The 22,271-nt window shown below is 40.2% G+C and overlaps 1 protein-coding gene across 12 annotated transcripts in view; it reads right to left on the bottom strand.

Moving 5' to 3' along the window:
* Positions 1-22,271, bottom strand: part of LOC134347072 (receptor-type tyrosine-protein phosphatase delta-like) — a 2,469,925-nt gene that overhangs the window by 625,441 nt on the left and 1,822,213 nt on the right. For all 12 annotated transcript variants that reach the window (XM_063049175.1, XM_063049163.1, XM_063049170.1 and 9 more), the window contains one exon: positions 1,728-1,759. The gene's annotated coding sequence lies outside the window, so the exon portion shown is untranslated. The remainder of the gene's footprint in view (positions 1-1,727; positions 1,760-22,271) is intronic.

Raw genomic sequence — 22,271 nt, 5'->3', positions numbered from 1 at the left:
ATCAGAGCTGAAATATTATCTCTGTTACTTGGTCCATTGATGTTGCCAGGCCATTTTCTGTATTTATTTTAAATTTACATTTTTTTTACCTCTCAAGTTCATGTGTTATTTTTGAGTACAGAGAACTTTGGGCATAGCTAAGCACATCATGAAAACTAGCCTCCTATCCATGGACTCTGTCTATGCATCTTGCTGCCTCAGTAAAGTAGCGAATATAATTAAATGCTTCTTGAATTCCAGACGATCTCTTCTCCTCTCTCCCGTTGGGCAGAACATACCAATGTCTGCAAGCATGTACCACCAGGTTCAAGGACAGTTGTTATAAGGGTATTGAACTGACCTCTTGTATGATAAGATAGGCTCTTTGCCTCACAATCTACCTGCTCGTGGCCTTCCAACTTATTGCTTGCTTCCAATGTATTTTCGCTGTGACTGTAAGTCAAATTTCTGCATTCTGTTATTGCTTTCTCTTTATATTACCTCGATTACTGACATAATGAAATAATCTGTGAGGATGGCATGTCAAAAAGAGCTAGTTGCTGTTTCTCAGTACATGTGATAATAATAAACCTATTACTAATTAATCTTCATGATAAAATGCCCCTCATGTTCTCAATAAGGTCATTGTTAATTCCCTCCATTACAGCTCTGATTGGTAAAAGTTTCAACAACAGTTTTAAAAGGTGTCGGAGTTGGTGTGTGAAGGCAGTATGCAGTTTAACAGCAGGTGATTGTCTTGGATATTTTTCTTGTGATTGCAAGACCCTGATGGACCTTGGTAATGCAGAATGCTACAGGTCTGGTCCACTGCTTTATTGGCAAGACCAATGACAGGGAAGCTGCTTAGGCTCCATTGTAGTACAGACTAGGCCCTCGGCCGCGGTGTCGCCTGTTGCAGCCACCCAGGAGAGGAGACGCCAGAGTCGGTGTGGCGTGACATCCATGCTGGGCTGGGTCTGGCCCCTTCCATTGGTGCTGCTCTCCAGTGTTTGCTTGATGGAAGACCAGGAGAAGACACAGGGACTTTTTTGTGTGACTATGTTTGCTGCTAGCTTGTACGTGCTACATGTGCCTTGTGCTGTGCCTGACTGTTGGAATGGTGTTTTGCACCTTGCCCTCACAGGAACGCTGTTTTGTTTGTCTGTATTCATGGGTATTCATGTATGATTGAATGACAATTAAACTTGAACTTCAATTTCAACTTGGATTTACAAACCATGTAATTTAATGAGTTGATGGTGATTCTTTTCTGATACTGTGAATGTGAAGAACCCTTCTTCTTTGCAAAATAACACTTGCTCAGACTATCATTCATGATGATTAACCAATAATAACTCTGCAAAAAACTAGCTTCTGACCTAACTGTAAAATGCCATACTGCCAAATACCTATCTGACCTTCACCAACAAAACGCCAAGAGTGAAAATTCACCAGCATATCAGTTTTTCCAGAAGCATTCCTTGCCCAGGTCACAACTTTCAGAACAAGTGGGGCAAAAGAGACAACTGACAACTGACTCTAACAAAGGTAAGAAATGAAGTTTGATCCATTTCAAATAAGTGCAAATGATAAAATAATATAAAATAACAATCAGTAAATTCCTGTTTCCGGTTCAATGTTCAAAACCAAAAGCACCTCATTAACACTTTTTACATTTTAGCGGAATGATTAAATATGCATTATATTTCAAACAACATTTAAGTTTGGTTTCATTAGATATACTGTACCTCAGGGTGGAGCGAAATTCTGCCATAATGACCTGTAAACAATGATAAAATTATTGTTATTATTTTAGAAACAATAAGCAGTATTATATTAATAATGGTTATTAATAATACTATCATTATTATTATATTAATGATAGCTGCTAATTTTCAGGACAAAATAAGTTCCAAGGCATTAGAAAGTACTTGAAATACAATTTACTAGATAAATCACTATTTGCTCCAAAATAGGCAACAAATACTTTCCATAACAAAATAAATTCCATTGCCATTACAAAGTGCACTGTTCAATGGCACTATTTAATATCCCTTTAAGGCTGTTAAGGGTATCATGGCACGATGAATGAACACGAGAGATAAACAGAGTGAAAAGTGTCATCTGAATTACATTAAGACAGGCAAGAGTTGAATCTACCCGTTATCTACATTGCATGATTAGAATAAATTACCTTCAGTAATTCAAGATAAAATGCAGAAATCTTTAAAATGCAGCTCCACAGTCACATCCCAAGCTCACAATAATTGGTTTTGAAAATTGATATAAAATTGCTTTCAGTTTCTAAAAATAAAACTGGAATTGTAAACTGTAATTTGTGAAGATTATATATATGTGTACACAATTTTTATATATATATATATGTACACAATTTACAGTTTACAATTCCAGTTTTATATATATCTTTAAATATAGTACCTTTCAAGTCTTACCATGAACTAACTATTGGTTAAAATATCATAAACCATAGGATTCCTCAAAGAGCTATTCACAAAAAGAACCATTTATGTTAGATACGCCATAAGTTAACGAGGGTTTCTTTAAACAATAACGTGATAATAGTCAGGGCAAAACCTCAAACACTTCACAACAGAAATCAGGGGTACTGGCAAATAATCATGTAATTTCCTTTCTCATTAAAGCTTTGCTTTTAAATATAGTGTATTATTCATAAGGTGGATTAAATTGTAATGCAAGACACTGAAAGTATCATGAAAAAGGTGAAAAAATAATAGATAGTTAACAAATATTCTGCTGGAGGAACTCAGTGAGTTGAGCAATGAGTCCAGATGCAGAGATTCAACCCGAAACGTCAACAGTTCCTTTCCTCCCACAGATGCTCCTCGACCTGCTGTGTTCCTCCAGCAGACTGTTACTCCAGCTTGCAGCATCTGCAGTCTCCTGTGTATAACTCCAATAATAGATGGTTTGTACTTCAGGTGGAAAAATATACAGGAGGTTGAAAACTTATTTAAATATTTAATGGAACCTCATTGCAACCAATCAACCAAAGAAAAACACTATATAGAGAATTGTATTCAACATTGCAGAAAGTAGATGAACTCATGCATTTCAAACTGAGTTTTTCCACTAATGAAAACAACAGGAATTCTGCAGATGCTGGAAATTCAAGCAACATATCCTCTGGGTCACCCCCCCCCCCCCGTCTTTCTTCCCGGACCTCCTGTCCCATGATCCTCTCGTATCCCCTTTTGCCTATCACCTGTCCAGCTCTCGGCTCTATCCCTCCCCCTCCTGTCTTCTCCTATCATTTTGCATCTCCCCCTCCCCCTCCAGCTTTCAAATCCCTTACTCACTCTTCCTTCAGTTAGTCCTGACGAAGGGTCTTGGCCTGAAACGTTGACTGCGCCTCTTCCTATAGATGCTGCCTGGCCTGCTGTGTTCACCAGCAACTTTGATGTATGTTGTTTTCCACTAATGAGATGCCACATTAGAATCCATGGATTTAAATAAAATTTGATTTTAACTTCCTAGAAGAGACTCAATGCTATTTCTTGGTGCGTGCGACATATTTTTAAGGTTCACATTTTCCTGACATTTCCCATAACATAGTCTTTAGAGATATGAAGTTCAAGGCATTTCAGCTTGATTTAATGGAAGATGGCAATAATGATATTCCAGAATCAGTTGAGAGCGATCATGGTGTCTTGCATCCCCAAGATACACTTTGAGGCGACGTTTAAACTATTTTTAAGTAAAACTAAATTTGCACTTTAAAAGAAACCAAGGCAATTCCGTAAAGAGATTTCAGCCTGTTATAGTCAGCCTAGGCACTGAAGAGGAATAAAGATCAAGTCTCAAACTGCCCAAAAGCAACTGATAATATTCGGGAAGGGAATTCACCTGAAATTAATGCAAAACAGCAAGTGGTCATGAGCATCTGATGTGCTAAATTGTTAAAGATTATCATTACAGATCTTTAACAAAACAATGGAGTAGGTGAAGAATCTTCTCTCTCCAAAAAGTTTTGCCTGATTCTCCCTTACATTTCGAAAGACAATGATGCCAAATTACTGTTATTCAGAGATCTATAAGTACTGCACTCTAGTTACTATTCTTTACATGATAGAAAGCTGAACAAATTTTTCAATGTATAAAGCATTACAGTTTCGTTGTCTATTGATGTTGTGGAAGAACACTGGCAGCAGGAAAAACTAATAGCCATCAGGAATTACATAAAGATTACAAAACAAAAAACACGCTATTTGTTCAAATGAGTCTATAATTGTGCTTATTCATCACACAAGCAGTGATTCCAATCCCATGTGCCCATCTGATTCCTATTTCCATTTCCTTCAGCCACATATCTAACCTGCACTTTAATCTTGACATAATCTCTTCCTCAATCAGCAATTCTAGTAATGCATTTCACAGCTGCAAACCTTCTCTGTGAGAAAAAAAGTTGTCTTAACTTTCTTATAGTCAACATTGTATCAAGGACTCCTCATTCTGAATGCTTTAATTGCTGGAAACTATCACTGGAAATTAGTAATCAAATGGCTAACTAAACTAATCTCTTCTGCCTGCACCAGGTCCATATCATTCCACTTTCCTCACATTCATGTGCCTATCTAATTATCTCTGGAAATTCCCTAATGTTTCTGCGTCTACCACCACCCGAAGCAGTGTATTCCAGCTACTCACCAGTCTCTATGTAAAAAACTTGCCTCTCATATCTCCTTTGAAATTACCCCTTCTCACCTTAATTCTATTCTTTCTGTTATTAGAGATTTCAACCCTTGGAAAAAGATACTACCTATCTACTCTATCTATGCCTCTAATAATCTTATAAACCTCAATAAGATCTCCCTTCAGCCTCCAGTGCTCCAGAGAAAACAAACCAAGTTTGTGCAACCCCTCATTGTAGCACATGTCCTCTAATCCAGGCAACCCCTTCTGCACCCTCTCCAAAGCCTTTTCATCCTTCCTAATATTATTAGGGAAGTTGAAGTCCCCTATGACAATAACCCCATTGGTTTTACACCTTTCCTGAATCTGCCTGCATATCTGTACCTCAATGTTCCAATCGCTATTGGGTGGTCTGTAGTAAAATCCCATCAAAGAGACAGCACCCTATTTTTGAAGTCTACCTATTTAGTCCCAGTGGACCAGCCCTCCATTTTGTCCCCTCTGAGTGCAGCTGTGATACCGTCCCTGATGAGTAGTGCAAATCCGCCACCTCTTTTACATGTTTTCTAAAAGATCAAAACCCTGGGACATTAAGAACCACTTCCTTCCCTCTCTCAACTAAGTCTCTGTAATGGCCACAATATAATAGTTCCATGTACTGATCCATGCTGTAAGTTCGTCACCCTTACCCACAATACCCCTAGTATTAAAATATACACACATCAAACTATCCATCCCTTCGTATCTATTACTTTGCTCCTGGCCCTGAAATCTGCCTTCCTCTGCATCTCTCCACTTTCTGACCCAGTGCTTTGATTCCCATCCTGTGCCAAAACAGCTTAAAGCCTCCTGAATAGCACTAACGAACCTCCTGGCCAGGATATTGGTTCCCCTCCAGTTTTGGTGGAACACAACCCTCCTGTACAGCTTATCCCCACCCCCAACCCCCCCAGAAAAGGTTCCAATGATCCAAGAACTTGAAACCCTGCCCCTTGGACCAGTTCCTCAGCCACTTGTTCATCTGTACTATCACCTATTTCTGCCCTGATTAGCAAATGGCACTGGGAGTAATCTAGAGATTACTACATTGGAGATCCTCTTCCTCAGCCTCTTTTCTAACTCATTACACTCGCTGTGCAGAACCTCTTCCCCCATGTCATTGATGACGATGTGAGCCACAGCCTCCGGTTGTTCACCCTACCCCGGGAATTTTCTGCAGCCACTCTGAGACATCCTGAGCCCTAGCACCTGGGAAGGAATACACCACCCTGGTGACTCTTTCACTGCCCCATAATCTCCTGTCCCCATAAATATCGAGTTTCCGATCACTATTGTTTGACCTGACTTTACCCTTCCCTTCTGAGCCTCAGAACAGGCCACAGTCCCACTGGCCTGGCTGCTGCTGCTCTGCAGTGATACGTCATTCCCCCAACAGTATTTATTGCTGAGTATGATTAGTGAGGGCATCAAAGGTTACAGGGAGATGGCAGGAAAATGGGCATGATGGAATGTCAGAGCAGACGCGATAGGTAGGCCAAATGGTCCATTTCTGCTCCTTTATCTGCTGGCTTTATACTCTACTGATAATTTGGGAGTGTGGTCATGGTACAAGTTTAAGTTCAAGTTATTGTTGGGGGCATGTTATAAGCGCCTTAAAAATTAACTTCTGCTGTAGCAGTATAGTATATTGCAAACTTTGCAAACATGAATTAAAATAAATTTAAATTAACATAAATCATGCATAACTAGCAGGACAAAATAAACAAAAATAATCTCAACAATATTATTGCAGCTCAAGGTTGTTAAGATCAATTCAAGAACCTGATGGCTGTGGGAAGAAGCTGTTGTTGAACCCTGGGGAGTCAGTCTTATGGTGCCTGTACATACAATAGCAGGAAAGGTGCTAACCAATCTACATTCAGCAAAAAACAAATTGTTAATAATCAGATAATTTCTGAGAATCCTAATCTTCCCATTCAAAAGCAGCCAAATTTGGACATGGAACCAACTATAGATGGTGAGCTCAAACCAGCAATCTGTATTAATATGCAGAGCAACAATATCTTACTGTAAAAAAGCGTACACTTATTACTCACTTGCTTTATTACATATCATTCCTTATTAAAAGTTAAGTTAATCAAGTAAGCATGAAACAACTAAAATGCAAAATTCCCTGAGTTTAAAACAGTGATATTTGTTGCAATAAACTAAAGCTCAGTTCCTAAATTGGCTGATCTATATATAGTCAATGAGATCTCCTTGAGCCCACACCCATCCATATTGGATTAAATTAAAGTTAAGTATACTCTGTAAAGAGATCTGTCTGATTTTCCTACGTTTAAAAAAAACTTCTCAAGCATTCTTAAATAGTCCAAATGAATGCTCTGACATCATTCAGTAGCCCTATTAATGGCAAGCCATGTTGCAGCACAGCTTCTTAAACATAGCAAGAAGAATCACAAAGATTCTGTGGAATTTTGAGAGGACGTTGAAAACATCCCGATAATCGGATGAGATCTAGTGCTGCTTTGCCTCTGCGTCAGTATTTTCAAACAAAATTTTCACGACTTCTCTTGTGGTTTTGCTGTGAGGTATGCTGCCCCCTGTAGTTTGTTTGTGCCTATTCTGAATACAAATGACTACATCTTTCAGAGTTGCAAAATGCTTCTTTAAATTGGGAAACTAGGTTTATTCCTTTGGTCAAATTATTCCTTCTGCTGCTGCCCCATCTCCTCCTCACCAACTATCACTATCCCACCTTCGCCACCGCCGATTCACATATGTGCTTGCTCCTCACACAGTCATTCCTTCAGGCTACTGTTCATCACATGCCCATTCAACTTAAATGCAGTTATTTCAAAGAATCCTGACAGTTCAATGTGCTTCAAGCTACAAGAGGAAAGGAATAGTGGGATTTTAATTTTAAATTTGATTATTTTTCATGTTCAGTGTGTCTGCACCAATGTGTCTGTGATGTTGCTGCAAGTTTAAATTTTTTTATGTATTTTATTGTACTTGTACATATGACAATAACCTAGACTAGATTGACTAATCTTTTGAATATTTAATTTCTCACCAAGTTTATGCTAAGATATAGCAAAAACACAGGAAACAAGCCCGCTCAAAACCTATGTATAACATGTTTAAATCTCTCATTGTACTTATGTCTTTTTAGGTCTACTGACTTCAATTTAGCAAGAAAGTAATCAATGGAAATAAGAAAGTGAATATTGTTATTGGGATCATTCCACAATTGTGCTGTAACACACAAAATGAGAAATTTCTAATTTTGGTATGTAATGAAAACAAGTTGGTCGATGCCTTCATTAAGCTTGATACAGGAAAATAGTGAGCAGCACTATTTCATTGGGAGATTTCGTTTGATCTTCAACTCAGACATGCCTGTACAAAACAACATCGCCAGCAACTTGTACTACACACCATCATTAAAGAGATAATACATCCTAATGTCAGCTGCAGGAATATTATGAGAGAAAAAAACAGAAAGTGTTATATTAGGGCAGGTGACCAAATCTCAGTCTCCTTTGAATGTAATTTAGAAAGCAGTGAATGGTAAAGAAATGAAGAGATTTGAGGGTGAGATTATGAAAGGATTGGAATCTAGCAATTTGAGTGTACAGAGTTTAAAGTAATGCATTATTGGATTGGGTGTGGATGTCATCTCAGAAAACATAAGGGAGGAGGGGATTAAATTTGATAGCTGCTGAAAAATGGACATGTGTGTGCTTAGCCCACACTTGCAAGTTCTGAGGCAACAGTGTACTAACTTCAAATTGCTTGCAGACTGACATGTCCCACTGAAACCGATGTGACGTGGCTTAATAAGCCTCAGCAGGGACATAATAACATCAATATTAAACCAACATAAAGCGAGCTTCCACTGCTTAGACTTAAACTGCATATAGAGGACATGTGTCATTGATGTAGGAGATGGTTGATGACATTCCTGATCTACATAAGCAATGGTGGGGGGATATGAAGATGTTATAAAACTCTCAAAGGTGGAATAAATGAGATTTGGTCTGCTTACAATAGATCAGAAAGATCCCCAGGCAAACTCTCATGGAGGTGGGATCAATTTACAGTAATCAGTGTGATGTATTGAATCAAGAAGTTCATCATCTTCATACATGATTTAGGTCAAAAAGTGCTTCATTGAATAGCATCTCCCATCAGCTTGCCTCAGACACTGCTCATTTCATCACACCCTGATAACTCATTTACCTGATGTTCATGTCTGAAATTCATTGATTGTACCACTCCCTTCCTCCCCTCATAACCCTATCTCAAAGCTTTGCAGCTGGTCAGCCATAATGCTGAGAGGCATTTGAAGACTGTTGATGGCTCTGGGCCTGTACTCACTGGCATTCAGAACGATTAGGGGGAATTCCACTGAAACCTACCAAATACTGAAAGGCGTTGATAGAGTGGATATGGAAAGGATGTTTCCTTAGTAGGAGAGTCTAGGAACTGAGAGCACAGCCTCAGAATAAAAGGACATCTTTTCAGAATGAAGATGAAGAGGAATTTCTTTAGTCAGAGGGTGATGAATCATTATAGTTCATTACCACAGAGGCCTGTGGAGGCTAAGTCATTGTATGTATTTAAGGCAGAAATTGATAGGTGCTTGGTTAGTTGTAAGTGTTACAGGGAGCGGGCTGAAGAATGCGATTAAAAAAAAGAGCAATGATTGGTGGAGCAGATTCAATGGGCTTAATGGCCTAATTATGTTCCTATATCTACCTAATACCCATGTTGCAACTTGTTCAGTGAGTCTCTCTATTTCTCCAAGACTCTTCCAGGTTCAGGTGGCACCTAACCAGCAGCAGCAACTAATCAGTGAGGAGTTTGGCGTGGTGGTAGAGTGGAGGAGGGAGGTTTCTGGGAACTGAGGGTTAAGTGGATTGTATTGTCCTTACCTCCACAGATGAGGTAATCCATAGCTGGGCTGAACAAGAGAAACTCACATGGATCTTTTTGCCCAATGCTCCTCCTCATACCTCATTTGTTCAGGGTATGTTGGTGAGGTCACTGCGAGCAGTGCAGAAGAGTTTCACCAGGCTCATTCCTGAAGATGGTCCAAGAGGGAGAGGCTAAGCATATTGGGTCTGTGTTCTTTGAAATTCAAAAGAATGAGGGTGATCTTATTGAAACATATATGAGATCCTAAGCAGGCATAACAGGCTAAACGTGAAGGTATATTTACTAGTGGGAGAATCGTGAACAAGGGGGCATAGTCTGAAGTTAACGAGCTGGACATTTAAAATTGAAATATGAGAACATTCTTTTTGCATAGAATGATGAATTGCTGGAATTCTTTGCCCAGAAAGTTGAGGTGAGCTCATGAGAAATAGTTAAATTTGAGGTAAATATTTTTGTGTGGAAAAAATAGGGTATTTGGAGGTCAGAAAAAGGAGAAAGCCAGGCACCGAGAAGAACCAATCTTAATTAAGAACAGAAAATTTTGGAAAAACTCAGCAGGTCATCAGTAGCTATAGAGAGAGAAGGAGTTCATGTCTCCTTGTGTATGAGAGAGAAGCAAGTTAATTTTCAGTGGGTGAAAAGGTGGGAAAGGGCTGTGTAAATCAGATGGAATGTCTCTGATAGGATGAGTTGAAAAGTCTTAAGGATGGCAGTTACAAGCAGTGAGTTGACATGCCTATGCAATATTCTGTGGCTTTAAGTGTCATTTTAGTCTATAATGTTTATTTTGCAGAACCTTTTGTTTTTGCATCATTAGCAGATAAAGACACTGCCAAGGTTAGCAACAGAATTAAGGCATTACACGATACTGTTGATAATACTGTTGAGTTTAATGGTATGACAATCAGATTAAAGTCCACATAAGTAAAAACTGCCTTCTCTCCCTTGCTCCACAGCTCTTTGCCATGCATCAAGTGGGTAGAAAAATGTATTTTTCCACATACACATCACCCCTCAGCATAAAGAAGTTACCTCTCGGGTCCCTTTTAATTCTCTCATCTCTCTCCTTAGAGCAATGCCCTCTAGTTCTTGGTATGACTTTTCTGGGCAAAAGACTATGTGATTTCACCTTATCTGCCAATACACAGGATTGGAAAAATCTGCAGAGGGGTGTAAACTCAGCCAGCTCCATCATAGCCACTAGCCTCCCTACCATCGAGCGTCACAACCACGGATTCGGCAGAGCAGCAGATATGGCAGCCGCGCTCATGAATATGCACGTGTCAGCTAATTATTATTTTATTGTTATAGCATTTAACTCCATTCTTTTCGTCGTAATGCTTGTCAAGACCTGAGCAAAGCACAGCAACGTTTCGCTGCCTGTTTGCACTCAGCCTTGCCTGAGAAATTGGACTGCCGAGTCAACTGACTCTAAAGATGAACGATATTCGTTTTGTATTTAGTTATTCCTTTCAGCTGCACTGTTGGCTTCATTTTCCATTTGAGAGTTTAGTCAATGGCCCTGTTTGGCCCTGTTTATTGTTTTCTTTTCCCCCTAATTCTGCTTGCATTCTGTGAACTATCGACCTGCTTCAGTGTCTCTTGCTCTGCACTTGGGCCATATCTGAACATAGTAACATCGAGGATATCTTCAGAAGTCAGTTTCTCAGAAAAGCAGCATTCATCATAAAGGACCTCCACTTCTTGTTATTACTACCATTACAAAGGAGATACAGGAACGTGAAGGCACATGTTCAACATTTTATGATTTCTGAATGGAAAATGAACCCATCAACAGTACCTCAATATTTTTGCTCTTTTTTGCACTACTTACAGAATTTATTTTATCTACATTTCTTATTGTAATTAATAGTGTATTTTATATATGTATTGTACTGCACTGCTGCCACAAAACAACAAATGTCATGACATATGTCAGTGATTCTGATCCTAAGGACCTCATGTTTTATACACCTCTGTAAGGTCACACATTAATCTAATCAGAAATAATGAGGAAATCTGCAGATGCTGGAAATCCAAGCAACACATACAAAACGCTAGAGGAACTCAGCAGGCCAGGTTCTGCTGAAGGGTCTCGGCCTGAAACGTTGACTGTACTCTTTTCCATAGATGTTGCCTGCCTGCTGGGTTCCTCCAACATTTATTAATCTCCTGTGTGCCAAGGAGTAAAGTCCTAGCCTGCCCAACCTCTCCCTATAAGTCAGTCTCTTTAGTTTTGGCGATTTCCCTGTAAAACGATGTGGTGCATGTGGTTCCCTTCCCTTCCTGAGGCTGCTTGACTCCAGCAGATTGTTTTTTGCTCATCCTGTCTCAGCCCTTTTCACATTTCATGAGGAAGACCACAATATCGGCAATGCACTTTCCCCTTCCTGAAAAATCCACATCAATTAAGAAGCATATTAGGACAAAATATCCACAAAAAAATTTTAGAAGTGTTAATGTAATCCTAATGGCTAAAAGGAGTGTTAATGAAAGCAGATTGCTTAATGTTCTTGCACTTTAGTAAATGAACAGAAAGCTCAGCATGAAGTCTGCTTAAACAAACAAGCCTCTGCAGTTTGCAGAGCTGTACAAGGAAGTATTTACTTTTCAGATGGTCAGGGGCACTTATTTCTATAAACTAACGTTGAGATGAAAATTCCTTTCCCTTACTGTCAATAAACCAACACTATCATTCTTGGCTACTTGTAGCAATCACATGCTTTTCACTCCACTTTAACAAGCTCACTAAGTGGCCCCTCTGAATCTAGTATAAATTACTATTCTGTTTTGAGCCCAGATTTACATCCTCTGCCAGGTGACCAGCTATCAATGCAATCTCACTCAGGTGGTGGGGAAGCATCAATTTAACTCAGTGTTCCCATCGCTGCTGGATCTTCGATTGATAACTGCCTACATTTTCTTGACGGCTTAAAATTTCACAACTTTTCTTGTTTTCTAAGTCTATGAAGTGAAAAACTGTCAGCAGCTTCCCTCTCCCACTTCTACTGACTTTCATTTCTGTCCCAGTGGATCTGTTCAAGAACCTCGTCCTCGTTTTTTCAATCCCTGAGCAACCTCAGTCCAGCCCCCAAGCCAAGAATTCTCACTCCAATTCCAACATGCAAATTGTTACTTCCTTTCTTTGATTCACTGAAGGACAATTTTCCAGTCTAATCCTTGCTACCAGAAATTATCTTCCAAAACCACTCATCTCATTCCTACCTTTATGAGTCTCCATTACAGCTGATTTTTGGCTGAGTGTTTTTTTTATCTCTCTTCGTTCCAATTATTCCTTTGCCTGTCTGTCAAATGTTCCTGTTTCAAACCATAGAATTTTATGACACATCATTTCTCTACTCCCTGAGAAAGCAATCCACTCTGACCCATTTCTCTTCCTCCCACATCAACCACTTTTCATTCACCTTTGTGAATTAAAGTCTATCTTTCTTTTGCAGGGTATTATGAATTCTGCCTGCATTATTGTTTCTGCCAGGGCATTTTGTATCAATAAACCAACACATGTAAAGTAATAATAAAAACTTCACCTCTTCTTTCATTCTTTTGCTGCTGAACCACAAAATTTCTGAGCACAGAAACAAACCACGTGCCCCATTTTCTGAGAGCAATCCAGTGTTGGCTCTCAATCTACCTACAGCCTCTCTTTCCTCTGCTTCAAATTTTTTATCCAGGTTTTATAATGGTGTCAATAATTCTTTGTTGCAAAGCTTAATATTCCACATAATGTCATAACAATAAATCTCTTTTATTTATTCTAGATTTTAAGCATTTTCTTCAAAATTGACAAATGCTCATCAAATTAAATCAACTTTTCCTATTCACTGTACAGACATGTTATTTTTAAAACTCTCTCAATAACAGAAACGAAGTATATCAGGTGTTTCCTGATTTGAATAGATTTTTCATCCTTGACATTATTTGAGTGAATCTGAAATATTTGTTCCCTGCAGCTCCAGGGGAAAGAAGATGATATACACCAGTCTATATTGGGGGGGGTGGGGGGAGGTGGTTCAGTGGTGGAGAGGGATAACAGAGGTAAATTCCCGGGCATTAACATGTTGGATAACCTGTTCTGAGCCCAGCACAATGATTCAATCATAAGGAAGGCAGACCAGTATCTTTCTTAGGAAGTTAAAAAGGTTCAGCTTGTCAATCAATGCTTTATCAAATTTCTACAGATGTACCTTTGAAAGTTTTCTGACTGGTTGCATCATGGTCTGTTATGGCATTTTTGAATGTACAGGAATATAAGAAGAAGCAGAGAAGATTGGATTCAGCTGAATATGTAAGGCGCACATCATTCCCCACTATTGGTAAGTATCTACATGAGTAGAGCCTCAGGAAGGACATCATCATCAAAGATCCCCACCATTGGGACCATGCCATCTTCTTGCAGTTACCATTGGGCAGGAGGTCCAGAAGCCTGAAGACCCACACCTCCAGGTTCAAGAACAGTTACTTCCCTTCCATTCTTGAACCATCCAGCCTATAATTATTATACATTAGCAATATTAAAACTACTCTGATCACTTTGTACTAAAATCATTTTTTTGTTCTAATTGTGTTCTTCCTTGTAAAATTTGAGTATAATTTCTGTTTTTTCTTGTGAATCTGCTTTTCCGATGCTATGTTTCTGTGATGTTGCAAATAAGTTTTTCATTGCACTTGTACATAAAACAATAAACTCGACTTTGATTTTAAATTATAAAGAGGATGTAAAACTTCACAAAGTGCTTGAAATGACTTTAGGAATATTCTGCATATAATAATCTAGATCCCTCTGGTTGTGCAGTGTCTTTTTATTACATCATTGTATCTTCCTCCAACATTGAAGGTCTAACTAGAGAAACTTCAATATTATTCCCATTAAATGCCTCTGCCCCTGTCTGGGCTCTCCACAAGCATGTCTTCTTTGTACAAATTGACCAAAGAGCAAGGTCCAGCAATATTTGACCTTCCACCTCTGGTTTCCATGGAAATACAGTATGTTTGCTGGGAAAGTGCATGGTGACTCCACGCATCAGGCTATGTCCATCCAATCCAAGCCCAGTGGCTTTAATATGCTGGCTGTCCCCGATTTACGCAGATGTTTTCATGACGAAGGGTCTTGGCCTGAAACATCGACTGTGCTCCTTCCTATGGATGCTGCCTGGCCTGCTGCATTCCACCAGCATTTTGTGTGCGTTGCTTGAATTTCCAGCACCTGCAGATTTCCTCGTGTTTGCATGTTTTCAAATGTTTGTTTTACTTTAAATCACAGATTCTAGACTTGCTTCAGAGATTGATTGGTCAGATTTTCCTGTTGCAAGAATGGAAATACTTCAAATCCTTTGCAAGCTACAGGCTAGTTTGCATATTTAGAGTCATACAGTCATAGAATATGGAAATGGTTCCTTCAGCGGAACTTATCCATGCTGACTGTGTTGCCTAGTGTGCTAGTCCTCAGGGAAATCTCTGAACCTAGCCCTCTTGATTTTACCAACCCCCGCCTGGGAAAAAAAGATTATGTGCTTTCATCTAGTCTATCCACTCATGATCTTATATACCTATATCAGATCATCCTGCTAACTTCTATGCTCAGAAGATAAAAGTCCTCTTCTACGCAACCTCTCCTTATATTTCAGGCCCTCAAGATCAGGCAACATCCTAGTTACTCTTTCCTGCACTCTTTCTATTGAAATAACATCTTGCCTCATAGTGGGTGACCAAAATTATAAACAATACTTGATGTAAACAAATAGAAAATAAACAAGTTGAGTTGCTATCTCAACTTTGACCCTGCCAGTAATCCAAAATATATGGTATCATATTCAAAGACCTATTCCCTGGAAGTCTATTTGTTTGTTTTTAATTAATTTTTTTCATTTTCCTTCAATCTTAACTGGTATTTAAAAGTTCTCATTCATTTCCAAAAAATAAAGACAGATATTAACAATATTTATTACCTTTACTTGCATTTTGTATTTATTTTATTTCTTATTGTAACACAGTATTTTTTATGTCTTGTACTGCTCTGCTGCCATAAAAGAATGAATTTCATGACATATATCAGTGATAATAAACCTGATTCTGATTGTGATTCAGTCTTCACAAGCAGACTCTACACTATTTTTAGCAGGTTCAACATGCTATTCATCTGTAATGTCGAATACCACCAGAAAGCATTTACTTGTTCTTCCTTTGTGATTTCCAAGTATCCTTTCACATTTTATCTGCCCTTCTGATTTCACTTTCTCCCTCTGTTTCACATCTCCTATAAGCCTCTTGAATATCTTCTCTTTTGTTGACTCTGATTTTTTCATGAATATTTCTTTCAAGTTTCAACTCAATTCTGATTTATTATTCACGGATCTCAGTCCTTTGCTTCATTCCTTTCTTGTCATATATAAATATATTAATTTTATACTCAGTGCATCCCTTATTTGAAGATTTCACTACTGATCTGTGAGTGTATCACTGATTTTTTTTTGCCAGGCTAATGTGGATCAAATTCACTTCCATCTCACTGAAGCCTGGACATTTTATTCCATTATTTATCAGGATGTGAGTGTTCCTGACATTTATTTTCAGTCATGTATTGCTCTTGAGAAGGTAATGGTGAGCAGTCAGTCATATCATCAATTGTTATTGGTGGAGACTTCAACACATTGAAGGAGCAGTGGCTTATTTCCATCAGATAATATGTGAATTCTGTCAGGAAATTTGGTGTCATACCAGAGAACGTTTTACATCAGGGAACCCAACTTGGAGTGCACAGGCCCCCTGGCTAATCGTAGGAGTCCATGGCATAAAAAAAGCTTGGGAACCCTTGTCCTAGGTGGTGAAGATTACAAGAAAAGTTAGAAACAAAAACCTTTCCACCATGGATGGCACACTGTTGCCATGGATCCTGAAGGTCGAAGGACTGAGCTGAATGTTTATGGTTGTCAATGGCTCATTTGCTTTGCTGGCTAGGTACGTCCTAGGTTGTGCCAAGTTATTGGAGCTGCACTCACGTTGGTAAATGAAAAGCATTTCATCACATTTTCACTCATTCTTTGAAAATCTCTGGCAATAGTACTTCTGTGGATGGTCCAGTTAAATTTCTGTTGACAGTAGGGCTCAATTATGGTAATGCCATTGAATGTCAAGGGAAGTTGGTTAGGATTCCTTTTGTCAGAAAGTTATTGGCTGGCATTTAGACAGTGCAAATGCTATTTGCAATTATTTCTGTGCGGAATTAGGTGGGAAAGCAACAGGTGATGGTGCTGTGTGGAAGACATCAGCAGCAGCATGCCAGAAATTTGAGACTGTCGGTTCACAGAAGGGAGTGTAGTCATTGCTGAGGGGATCTTGCTTGGGAAGCTGATAAGTCTGGTCTGGATGGACTTTATTTCATCAGGGTTCGGAAAGAGATAACTGAAGATGTTGTGGAGGCATTAGTCGTGATCTTTCAAGAATCACTAGATTTTGGAATGGCTCAGGAGGACTGGAAAATTGCATATGTAACTCCACTCTTTAAGAAGGGTGGGAGGCAAAAGACAGGAAATTATAGGCCAGTTCACCTGACTTCAGTGGTTGTTAAGATGTAAAAGTCCATTATTAAAGATGAATCTTGCAAGCACATGATAAAGTAAGCTGAAAAATCTGTTGGAATTCTTTGAGGAAATATCAGGCAAGATAGACAAGGGTGAGCAGTGGATATGCTTGAACTTTCAGAAGGCCTTTGACAATGTGCCAAACAAAGCCTATGAAACAGAAAGATACTAGCATGGGCAGAAGATTAGCTGACTGGCAGAAGGCAAAGATTGGGAATAAATGGGGAATTTTCTAGTTGGCTGCTGGTGATGTGTGGTGTTCTACAGGGGTCAGTGTTAGGTCTGCTACTTTTCACGTTATGTGATAATGATTTGGATGACAGAATTGATCTTTGTGGATGATGCAAAGATAGATGAAGAAGTAGTTATTATTCAGAAGGCAGTGAGTCTGCAAAAAGATTTGGATTGATTTGAATGGGTAAAGAAGTGGCAGATAGAATAAAGTGTAGGGAAGTGTATGGTTTTACACTTTGGTAGAAGGAATAAAGGCATAGACTATCTTCTAAACAGAGAGCAAATTGGAGATGCAAAGAGACTTAGGGTTCTCATGCAGGATCGCCTAAAGGTTAACTTGGTGCTAAGTTCTTTAATAGGGAAGGAAAGTACAATGTTGGCATTCATTTAGAGAGGGCTATAATATAAAAGCAAGGATGTAATCCTACGATTTTATAAGGCATTGGTCAGATCACAGTTGCGAGCAGTTTGGGGTCCCATATTGGAGAGGGTCCAGAAGAAGTTTATGACAATGACCCCGGGAATGAACTGGTTAATCTATGAGGAGTGTTTGATGTCTCTGAGCGTATGTTCACTGGAGTTTAGAACAATAAGAGGAGATCTCATTGAAACCTGCCAAATATTGAAAGGCCGAGAAAGAGTGGATGTAGAGAGGATATTTCCGGTAGTTGGATAGTCTAGGACCAAAGGACACAGCCTCAGAATAGAAGGACATCCCTTTAGAACAGCTATGAGAAGGAATTTCTTTAGGCAGAGAGTGTGAATCCGTGGAATTCATTGCCAAAGATGACCGTGGATGCTAAGTCATTGGCTTTATTTAAAGTGGAGGTTGATAGATTTTTGATTAGTAAGGGAATCAAAGGTTGGGGGAGAAGACACGCAAATGGAGTTGAGAGGGAAAATAAATCAATCATGATTGAATGGTGGAGCCAACCTGATGGGCTGAATGGCCCAATTCTACCTCTTATGGTGGCATGGCCTTATGTCGTCACAGGTTTACTACATACAGATTCCCCCCCATCCGAAGGTAGAGCGTTCCTATGAAAGGGTTCGTAAGCCGAAATGTCATAAAGTGAAGAAGCAATTACCACTTATTTATATGGGAAAATTTTGTGAGCGTTTGCAGACCCAACAATAACCTACTAAATCATGCCAAATAACACATAAAACCTACAATAACAGTAACATATAGTAAAAGCAGGAATGATATGATAAATACACAGCCTATTTAAAGTAGAAATACTTTTCCATGATCATTACTGCACTGTTCTCCATAGCGAAAATCTCACGCAAGCGCTCTCGAGTAACCTTTAAGCTATGAAGCTGCCAAACCATACCAAATAACACGTAAAAATACACAGCCTATATAAAGTAGAAATAATGTACGTACAGTGTAGTATCACTTACTGGAATCGGTTCAGTGCCGAGCACACTGATGATGGTGTGTTAGACTGAGTCGTCGCAGGTTGGGTGGTGCAGTGGCCCCCACCCTCCAGGCCGCTGACTGATACATTGCCGCGAAGCATGCAGGGGTGCAGCAGTAGCCAGGAGGCACACAGCACATCTTTAAGAAAAAAGCCGAAACAAACATGCTAATTAATTAGGTGCCGCCCGGCATGTAATTGTCGGCCCAGATCAGTGCCGATTTCCGATTGCGTCATCTCTGATCTGGGCCGACAATTACGTGTCGGGCGGCCACCTAATTAATTAGCATGTTTATTTTGGCTTTTTTCTTAAAGATGTGCTGTGTGCCTCCCGGCTACTGCTGCATTCTCCGCGAATTGGTATCTGTCCATGGCCTGGGAGTTGGGGTGGTGGGACACTGGGGTGTCATCGCGTCGTCTGTTTCCATTAGAGCAGGCAGCTCATCTTCTCCTATGACTGCCCGTCTCGATGTCGAAGGTCGAGGTTCGTCGTCTGCTGTGGCTGATGTGGAAGGCTTGCTTGACCGCTGAGCCTCGCGTATTTTTCTATCATACAGTTCTTTGTAAGGACTCATACCATCTTGCAAATATCCCCTAAACCTACGTACCCTTGCAAAATTAAAGTCGTACTTTATCATTGCAGCGAAAATCTCACACATTTGCTTCACGTTCAATTCGCTACTGCATTCGGTTTTGATTGTCATCCTTTCTTCTTCCAACTGCATCAGCTTTTCATCTATCAGTTCTTGGTCATGGGATGCCAAAACCTCTTCAACATCATCTTCGTCAGCTTCCACAAGCCAAACTCACTTGGTCCTTACTTCGTTCACCACGATTGAAACACTTAATTATGTCTAGTTTTATGCTAAGTGTAACACCCTTATGAGCTCTTTCAGGCTTTTTCGACACCTTAGAACTCATCTTGCAAACGGCTGCTCACAGTTACGTGTTAAAGCAATGCCGGCGAGAATGCAGTTCTGAACCCGGGGGAGAGTGGCTGCCTGGGGTGCGCGCTGATTTTTTTTCGCGTGCTGCCTTTCTTCGTAACAGTGAAAACACCTTCTGTTAGCAAAAACAGGGTACTAATATAGGTCTTTCGTAACAGTAAGGTTTCGTAAAGCGAACGTTCAAAAAGCAGGGGACACCTGTACACATTTAGATTACTTTATTTTCTAAGGAATTGTTTGCAGAATGAAACATCATACATTGAATAAGCATATACACTTCCGAGATGAGATAGAAATTCACTGATGATGCAGAAATACTCCTGCAGTGATGTTTCATCCTCAACAACCAAAACCAATTCTTTTGTTTGTGTGTGGAAATTGGTATATCCACTGGAGAATTTCCCCCTAATGTGATTGATTTTTCCTTTCACAGGATTCCTTAATATCATACTTGTTCAAATGGCGCCTTTTCTTACTGTCTCTTCATTTCTTCGATTCTGGCTTCTTGTCAAAGTTTGGATCAAAGTTGTGATATCAACTGGGGTCAAGCAGTCATCTTGAAAATTCCTTAGGTTGTTTGTAGATGACTTGCTGTTTTATTGCATGGTGTTCAATAATTTCCAACATTTTGCTGATGACTGCAAATAGACTGATAAGGTGGTGGTTTTGTTTAAGCCCATCACTCCGACTGGGGCATATGCCACCAACAGCAGCTGGCCAGAGTGCTCTGTCCTGGGCCAGTCTTTTAAATTGTCCTGAGGTGTAGCCCATCCTTTCCCAGGGATGATGTCTGTTGGTGTTCCTGTAGCACTGGGTTTTTACAGCCCCATTCCAACCCTCCTCCTTTCGCACTCGGGCTTGGGAGCATCATGGTGGAATTGACAAAATGGTTGGCTGCATTAGATTTACCATTCCATTGGTGGAAAGCCCATCTCTGGCTTAGTCTTCAGTACTGTATCACTTTAGCCAGTGCTGGAGAACAACCCTCAAGCATTAGAATTAGGTTATCATTTGTCTTGATTCATCTCCTGCAGTCAGTTTTTCCTTGGGGACACATGGAATGAGATTCTCAATAGGCAGATTTTTTTGACCCTCCCTGTGCTTTTGTACTCTTAAGATGAAATACAGTTATTCTGGTTAATTGGCCCATTGGTTAATCTGGACAGCCACTTGTTTGAGACAACTCGTAAAGAACAAGAACTAATCCAGAAAATAGCCGGGATTCCCTTCATTTATTTTGGACACAATCCCTCTTAATTGAGGCAGGAGATTGTTGCGGACAATTCTAATTACTGTTAGTCACGGGCACTTGCGCGGCCGCGAAACACAACTCCTTGCTTTGAGCAAACAGTTTTTAATAGCATCAGTTGTGTGTGTTCGTGTTCAAAAAGCAGTGATAATTGTCACTGATAGTTGGTGAGAAAAAAGCAGTAAGTCAAGTTAGAACTGCTTTGTTCACCGTGGATTCAAGCAAGCAAGCCAAAAAAGGGTTGGGAGTGAAAATTAAACAATTTCACTACTTCAGTGAATTAGAAACTGTGAATAATTTGAAGGTATCGTCAATCATATTGAATGTTACAATGAAAATTAAGATTTGGAGGATGCAATCATCGACAGCATTGTATGAAGGCAGTCCATTATTTGCACTAGGTGTCTATACTGTCTACTCTGCCTCTCGTCACTTCTCCCGTCAAGCTCTGAAGGTGACCCTCTCCGCCATGAGGAGGTATTTGGTGTCCCTATCCCAGACTCTTCCACACCTTCGGGACACTTTCTTCGCCGTCTGAAATGGTCCTACCCGTTATTTCATCCCCTGTCGGATCCATGCCTGCAATCGCCGTTTCTTTGAGTTTGTCATGTTAGGCAAAAATCGCAAGATCCTACATCTGTGGACCCCAGAGCCTGCTGGCCCTGAAACTAGCAGGCATGAACTTCAGATTGCCTCTGCCATTGATCTCGCCGGCTCCAACACCTCAGGGCATATTCAAAACCCGGACTCCAGCAACGACCATGGACGCCTTCAAAGCGATTGCGCAACCACCAGCTGCGACTCCAGCCTTGAACTCCAGGCCGGGTCTTTATGTGCTGCTATTGTGACTCCTGTCTCCCCTTCCCCCACCAATACTCTGCAATCCCGTCTCCCTCAGATCCCATCGTCAGCTCCTGGGTACTCAGAGGCTCCATCTTCCTCCCACCCCAACCCTGCCCTCTCCACTGACAGCCCCAGCCTCCCCCCTCCCCGCTCTGATCCCAGCTCTCATCCGTGCTGGGTCTTCACCATCCCCTCCGACCTTCAACTGTCGGAGGCAGAACGCTCTGTCCTCAGTAAGAGCCTCACCTTTGTCCCCCTTCGCCCACACCTCAGTGAGTTCTGTGTTCGCCATGATGCAGAACTCTTCTTCCGCCATTTCCATCTCCGAGCCTACTTCTTCGGCAAGGACTCTTCCACCCCCACCGATGACCCTTTCTCCCGT

The sequence above is a fragment of the Mobula hypostoma genome, chromosome 5 (assembly GCF_963921235.1).
Source record: "Mobula hypostoma chromosome 5, sMobHyp1.1, whole genome shotgun sequence".
Taxonomy (NCBI): Eukaryota; Metazoa; Chordata; class Chondrichthyes; order Myliobatiformes; family Myliobatidae; genus Mobula; species Mobula hypostoma.
Note: the sequence above shows the minus strand (reverse complement) of the source record. Positions and strands in the feature narration are given on the sequence as shown.